Source organism: Miscanthus floridulus, chromosome 17 (assembly GCF_019320115.1).
Source record: "Miscanthus floridulus cultivar M001 chromosome 17, ASM1932011v1, whole genome shotgun sequence".
Classification (NCBI taxonomy): Eukaryota; Viridiplantae; Streptophyta; class Magnoliopsida; order Poales; family Poaceae; genus Miscanthus; species Miscanthus floridulus.
In genome coordinates this window covers 102,367,391-102,374,949 of record NC_089596.1, presented here as the reverse complement: position 1 = coordinate 102,374,949, position 7,559 = coordinate 102,367,391, and the positions used below count along the sequence as shown (strand labels likewise).

Genomic DNA, 7,559 nt, shown 5'->3' with positions numbered 1-7,559 from the left:
CTTGAGCCATCGAGGCAAGTGGCGTCAGCTCAACCCCTCCGGTTGCGGAAACCACGGACGAGGTGATGCAGGAAATCATATGACCGACCTTGATCAACCCCTAGTGGCTCGGGGGCTCGAGCCGCTAGATCCCGACTCATGAACCCGACTGACCACATAGGTTGCGGTTGGAACGGACATGGGCGAACACCCTGACCAGAAGAGGCACAAGAGTTTGCAGCCCCAAAAGAGAGTACCAAGGTGCTCAGCCTCCGAATGACTCCCCATTCGGCCACAGGCTCGGGGGCTACACCCACCGGGTGCGCTCGCGCACACCCAGCCAAAAACAGATTACCAATGAGTCTCCTCCTCAGGGGCTAGCCACCTATATCTACACAGCATGCCTCCACGGCCTTTGCCAGTCCTCACATGGAGGCTAGGCACCTAAATCCTACTCAGTTACCCTACGCGGTACAATAAACCAAGGAGGAAAAACACCAAAGTTTCAATAACAGCCCGCCTCCACGGCACAATGGGCATAGGAATTACAAAGGAAATACAAGCTTTCATTAAGCTAAAAACACAAGCCCTGGCTTTTACAATATCACGCAAAGCGTGTCCGAACAACCCTTTCATGACTTCACAGAAGTCCCAAAGGGGCTCGGGGGCTCCTGTCGGGTTCATAAACCCAGGGTCCCAATGGACCTGCTTCCCTACAAAACTCGGCCCAGTAGGTGGCGTAGCGACAGCAAGTGCCTGGGTCGGCCTAGATACACAATGACATGCTAAGACCACGATCCAGTCCTCGACCAGCACCTCCGCCCAGGAGATCTGATCGTAGGTGCGACCGGAAGGCCTAGCCATGGTGGGACCACAGTCCGACTCTGACCCCATTTCTTTGACTGAGAATACGCTAGGACCTCTGCTCGCTGCTCTTTCTCGACCGACATGGTTGGGGCCAACTGGTAATGACCGACCAGGGACACTAGCTCGGTGTGGGCCCAGGGAGCAGGCGAAGCAGATAAGGTAAGGCGCTCAAGTCAACCGCAATACCGAGGACTGTACCCTCCCATGCCCTGCGCACCTGTAGGATGGTGCCATCGGGGCATGTCAGACGAACATGGTAGAACACAAATAGTATTGTGGGCACTGTCGTTTTTCGTACCAGGCAAACAATGTGTAGCCTGCCAAATACAACAGAGCATAAATAGTAAGGTAGGCGATGGTGACCATCTCGTATCCGATGGCGTGGGCAACAAGACTAGGCATCGCCCGTATGCACTCTCTCTTTCTCTCTAACTTGTATGGCCATCCCCTTCAACTATAAAAGGGTATGCACTCTCTCCTACCAGAAGGATCGAAGACCCGAAGACCCGAAGACTCGAAGACTTGAGGACTCAAGGACAACAGCACAACAACTCTAGAGCTTGACTTCTACATAGTCTACACACTCTCAACAACTGATAAGCTCAGACACACAGAGCATACGCTCTAATACTTAGCGCACATTTGAGCATTTGTCACTCTCTTCCACTCGGTTCAGAGTCCGATCGGGCCTCGAACATGCCCCTTCTCATTCCTTACTCGTTTGTAACCCCATAGCAAACTTCAAGCACCTGGGCTCTAGAATAAAGTCACCGACCAACCTCAACTGGATGTAGGGCTTATTGCCTGAACCAGTATAAATCCTGTATCATTGAGTGCTAGGCCACATCCGATCACAACGCACGGCAAAACTACAAATATTTACTTGTTGGCCACATTTCGCACCGACACTAATCAAAGAACAAGAAAAGGATGCAAACACGACTTACAAAAGTATAGTTAATAAAAGACCTCGTCGAGTTCTTGAAGTGGAATGAGGAAAGTGTACTCCTATACGGATTAAGAAATAACTTTATTTGCATGGCATAATCATGTGAATGAAGTAAGTCATAAGTATCTCCTCGTTCATAGTTTTCTAAATAGTTCTCAAAATTATGGCAGTATAGTTCATGCCATATTTCGAGGGGGAGAATTGTAAGATGGATTAAGAGTAAGAATTAAGATCAATTAAGAAACTACTCTTCATTAAGAGTGAGATAAAATATTGATGAATGTGTACTCTTCATTAAGAGTGAGATACAGATTTTGTAAGAAACTGAGTGAGATAAAGATTTTGATGAATGTGATCATCGATCATAACAATGATACCCCTAAACAGAGAAACAACTAAATTCCTAAATTTTTTAAAGTTCCGAGAGAAAGATAGCGTAGTCACCATCAAAGATATTGAAGCGGTGCTTAAAGCGCCATATAAGGTTTTAACAGATTAAATCCAAATAAGAAATTCGAAGATACACTATCTTTATAAAAGATGAGACGATCTGGGGGAGCACGGTATGTAGAGACCTATGAATTGAAGAGAAGCGGGACTGCGTTCCCACTTTAGTGATTCAAAACAATGAATTTTCTCGATACTTGTTGATGTTGTATGACTTATACAACATCTATTGTTGGCTCTTCGAAGAAGATGAATAATATAAACAAGGATCTTATGATACAAGAGTCTGTAGAATCAATTGCCTCTTGGCAATGAAGAGCAACAACAGGCCCACATGAAAGTGCCAGTAGCTGAGGCCCTAGAAGGCCTCAAAGAATTAGTAAACCAGTTTTCTAATGACTATGAAGTCTATGTTAGTGAAGAAATTCAAATGAAGGGTGATCCCACCTCATTTGAAGAAGCCATGAGAAGCGTTTACTCGTTTGAATGCCAAGAAGCTATGGAAGTTGAAATGAATTCGATGAATACCAATAATGTTTGAGAGTTAGAAGAAATTCCTAATGGAGCCAAAATAGTAGGCTATGAAAGGATCTACAAGACAAAATATGACTCCAAAGAGAATGTAAAAAGATATAAAGCATGACTTGTAGCAAAAGACTTTACGTAGAGAGAATGCATAGATTACGATGAGAGTTTTCTCTCTAGTCTCATGCAAGGATTCTTTTAGAATTATAATGGTGTTATTGACACATTATGATTTAGAGTTACATCAGATGGATGTAAAGACGACATTCCTCAACGGGGATTTGTATAAAAACGTTTACATGACACAACCCAAAGGTTTTGTTATGGAAGAAAAAGAATGTATGGGATGCCGCCTGTAGAAATCCATTTATGGGTTAAAATAAGTTTCTAGACAGTAGTACTTGGAGTTGATGAAACGATAAGAAAGTTTGGGTTTAAAGAAAATAAGGACAATAGCGTTTATGCGAAGTTCAAGAATGGAAAATTCTTTTTCCACATCCTGTGTATAAATGACATCCTACTCACTAGTAGTAATGTTAATCTGCCATTGGAGAAGAAGAAGTTTTTGTCATCAAGTTTCAATGTAAATGATCTTGGTGAAGCCTCATTGGTTCTAGGAATTAAAATTCACCGAGATAGATGAAAAGGGGTATTAGGACTATCGCAAAGGCATACTTAGAAAAGATTCTACAGAAATAAAGTATGCATACGAGTAAACCTATGCCTGCTCCTATAGTCAAGGGTAATAGATTTGAGAACTTTCAGTGTTCCAGGAACCGATATGAGATCGATCAAATGAACATGGTTCCATATGCTTCAGCTGTTGGAAGCTTAATGAATGTACAAGAACTTACCTTGACGTAGCTTACGTATCTGGGATATTTTGGTAGAAGTCCAGTCCAGATATAGATCACTAGAATGGAGTTAAGAATGTCTTGCAATTTTTGCAAAGTATCATAGGCCTCATGCTGAGTAAAAAAGAACAAGTACTCTCAAATAGTTGTTGGTATAAATGTTAAGTTTTGGCGAGATGCGTAGTGAAATCCACAGTAGTTGCTAACACTCGCAGTTGGAGTATTATTGTGAAAAAGCTCAAATAAAACAGTTGTGGTGTTATCAATGATGCATACCATAGTATAGCTTGTCATGAGGCATCAGAAATAGACAAAAGTTGTTAATGGAATTTGTACCCGGATTTAACAATGGTAGTCAACAGCAATAACCATTTAAAGTAGTTAACTCCTAAGACAACAGGTCAAGTGTGCTACCAAACACATTGACATTGAGTTATATGTTGTAAAGGAGAAAATCCAGAATCATTTTGAAAGCATTGAGCATATGAGTACCAAGCAAGTACTTATGGATCCGCTTACCAAAGACTAACCACCCAGTGCGTTCAGAGAACACACATTCGACATGGGTTTACGGAAAAGCCTATGATTTCTGGATACTAAGAGCTTAGTTGATAATATGTTTCAAAACAGAGAGGTGCATGGCAGCTGTTTAATCTAGTGACAACTGACCGTGACGATGAGGCATGCTCTATACACTGATCTGTGATGGAATGGGAAAACGATAATGTAAGTTGAGTTTAAGTCATAAGGTGAGATCAAGGGGGTGAATGTTAGGATGATTTCCATCAGTTGGCCCAACGGTCAATTGGGCCTTTAATCCGCGCCCTGATCGGGATGCTCAATCGGTTCTCCTGGCTGATGGGCCTCCGTCGCGCAACGCCATCAAGGGCCCAATTAAGCGTTGGTCCAACTAGTGGAGATTATCCTAACAATCCTCTCTTTTTTTAGCCTTTTTATTTTGCCCTTTTCTTCGGATAGTGTGCAGCTGTCGATCCACTGCATATGCACTTAGACGTGAATAGCGATTACATGGAGCCTTCAAAGTTTCCTAAAATTCCTGCTCCTGCACATGCATTTATTGGTCAATATCGATTACATGGAGCCTTCTAAATTTTCTTTCCCCTCATAAAAATAATTTGGAGGTACGTATCATCTAGCGACTATATGTCATTGTCGATTATATGCAGATGTGATTGTAATGCATTTTTATTTCTAATATGTGAATAGCGACTATATGGAGCCTTCTAAATTTTCGTTCTTTCAGATACCTATCATTGGCTGCATAGCTGACTATATCCTTCCAACACAAAGATGCTTTCGTAAAGATAATTTCGAGATAGATATCATAGCCTCCACATAGCGTGCTGCTCTTTTTGTCAAGGCCATGGTCTCATTTCCCCCTGTATGAATGCTGGGATGCCTGGCTTCTACACCTTCGGTGTCAATCTTCAGGTTTACATAAACATACACTTAAACAACCATACATTTTATTTACAGAATATTGCACATTGCCTTGCATTTGTCTGCCTGCCTCCTACTGTCTTATGGTACTACTTCTTATGTTATTTACAGCAGATTTTTTCTCGCGGATTACGTTTGTGCACTATCTTAGTTACGTACTTTTGCCTTGCTGCTTCCACATACTTTCTACATCTTGGATAGCAGACGATGACAAAGCAGACAACAGACTATTTCTAGGCCCATGGACAAACAACGCCACGGTCTAAAATACCACATCGTGAAGCACTAAGGCGTCGTTCTATGGTGCTTCCCCACGATGCTCCGGCCTTCGTCGATGCCACCTCTCCTCATGGTATTCGCATTCCTTTTGCCAAATATGCATTTTTCCCATGCTTACATCCACTGCCTTCTACAGTTCTCCAGTTACACTCATTCATTTTTATACTTTTCCGCACCGTCCCAGCCACCTGAGCCATCCGTTGCTTCTACAACGATTCGCAGGCGCACGCTAGACGATGGTCAGTGCAAGCATATTGCCTACATCCAACTGCTTGGTTACATTCCTGATTTCCAGATCTCTACACTGTACTAGCTGTCGTTAAATAACGCTGTGCTGTTTCAGCATCGTCCTCTTCAAGGTCTACCCGCCGTTGGATTTCATTTACTCAGACGAATACCACAACGAATCCTCCTCTTCCAAGCTTCGGTCCACACAAACGTGAGCATCTTCTCCCACAACATTTTCTTTCCGAGTTTACTCTCCAGGAAGGCTAAATTTACTGCTGCATGTGACCACAATAACTCTTTTTCTACATGTTAAATCCATTGCTATATTGGCCCTACAACTATTGGTAACTAGCCATGGTACTACGTGTCTTCACACCAATGTCCATAATAATGGAACCTTTGTTATTCGAGTCGAAGAAATATAGGAATTTTACAACTACCCAAAACACAACAAATCTTTTCATTGGCATAGTAATGCCCACACCTTTGGCTGCTCAGAACATTGTCACTGCAAAAGCTACAAACTTGCTACATTTAATTGATATTAGAATCGCTGGATACCACCACACCCAGCCTGGACATGCCCAAATCTTTGACATTTTTGCAGCCCCAGATAAGACGTCGAATTAACAAGCCTAAAGCTGCAGGTCACATTGTCGCTGTCCTCATTGTCAAAGTAAGCTGACCCGCTCAGCTTTTTGCGATCTCTTGCATGCAAATATCATTTCAGGTTTTACTTTTGGATTCTTAAGCTCGCTAACATTTTTTTTATACGGTGGAACAAAGTTCCAACCTCTAATTACCTACATAACACTGCAGCAGCTCTTCTTCATTTATTCGGGTTCTGTCTTCCAATAAATTGTTTGCATAATTCATAGGACCTTGCAAATATGATTTGTTGCTACTGAAACCATAAACAGCACACAAGTTGCTGACAACTAAACACTTGCAATCAGTTCATGGCCTAATTCATTTCTTGCTTTGCTTCTCAGCTAGGAGTAAGTCTCTGTTTCGTGTTCACAGCATCAAGGACTCATATACCTATTTCCAATTTGACAATGCTTCTGGATTCGCGCTGCAGTTCACGATTTGACAACATTCCGCCTGCAGGTTATGGCAGGTACATGCCGCCCTGAAGCTCCGGCCATGCTGCTCTGTCCACCTGCTATTGCTGTTCTCTTCCGCTGCAATATGAGGATCGCACTACATCTTCAATTCAGAGAAGCATCCTCGCACGTTGAAGGCTTACAAAGCGGCAAATGTTGCACTTCCTCCTTCATGAAAACATTTAGCTATATCATGTAGTTTCCTGCTCGCGCGAGGCGCGGGGTTACCGGCTAGTACATAGGAGTACGTCATAATTGTATGTATAGCTATAAGAAAAAGGAAGGGAAATTGGATAAGATAAGAAAGATTTTGGGTTATACATATAGAAAAGCAAAAGTAGAAAAGAATGAAAAATAGAATAGAGGGGTTTTTGAATCCAATCAAAAAACCTATTTTGGTCTTAGTATGGATAAGAGATCTTCCTATGTTATATTATTCCACTATCAACCATGAATTGATTTGATAGATCCAATATTCATAACATTGAATTGATTCAGTATTATCAGAATGCAAGTCCTCCCCTTGAATTTACAGGATACCCCTTTTTCCTCTCCATGGGATTACATCCCGAGTTATTGTGAAAATTTTTTTAAAGAAGTAAGGAAATCTACCACCGCAGTCCACTCAAGTATCCTTTATCATACAGTACGTATGTTAACTTCGGAACCGCCTCCATTTATATACAACGATGTGACTTCATCCGTTAAACCGATCAAAATCGGTCACAATGCATGGCCCTTGTTTGGGTGCCACCTAAAATGTAGAAGCTAGCTTTTAAAAGCTATTGGATTATAAAAGTTGGATGGAAAAGGTTGTTTGATTCATAGCTAGTAAAAGCTATAAGGTAAGCCGTTGTACATGGT

General features: G+C 42.0%; 1 long non-coding RNA gene across 1 annotated transcript; it reads left to right on the top strand.

Moving 5' to 3' along the window:
- Positions 1-5,537: 5,537 nt before the first annotated feature.
- LOC136517362 (uncharacterized) lies at positions 5,538-6,848 on the top strand. The gene is made up of 3 exons (XR_010774263.1): positions 5,538-5,600; positions 5,705-5,800; positions 6,710-6,848. It is a non-coding gene; the product is annotated as an uncharacterized lncRNA (long non-coding RNA).
- Positions 6,849-7,559: the final 711 nt, after the last annotated feature.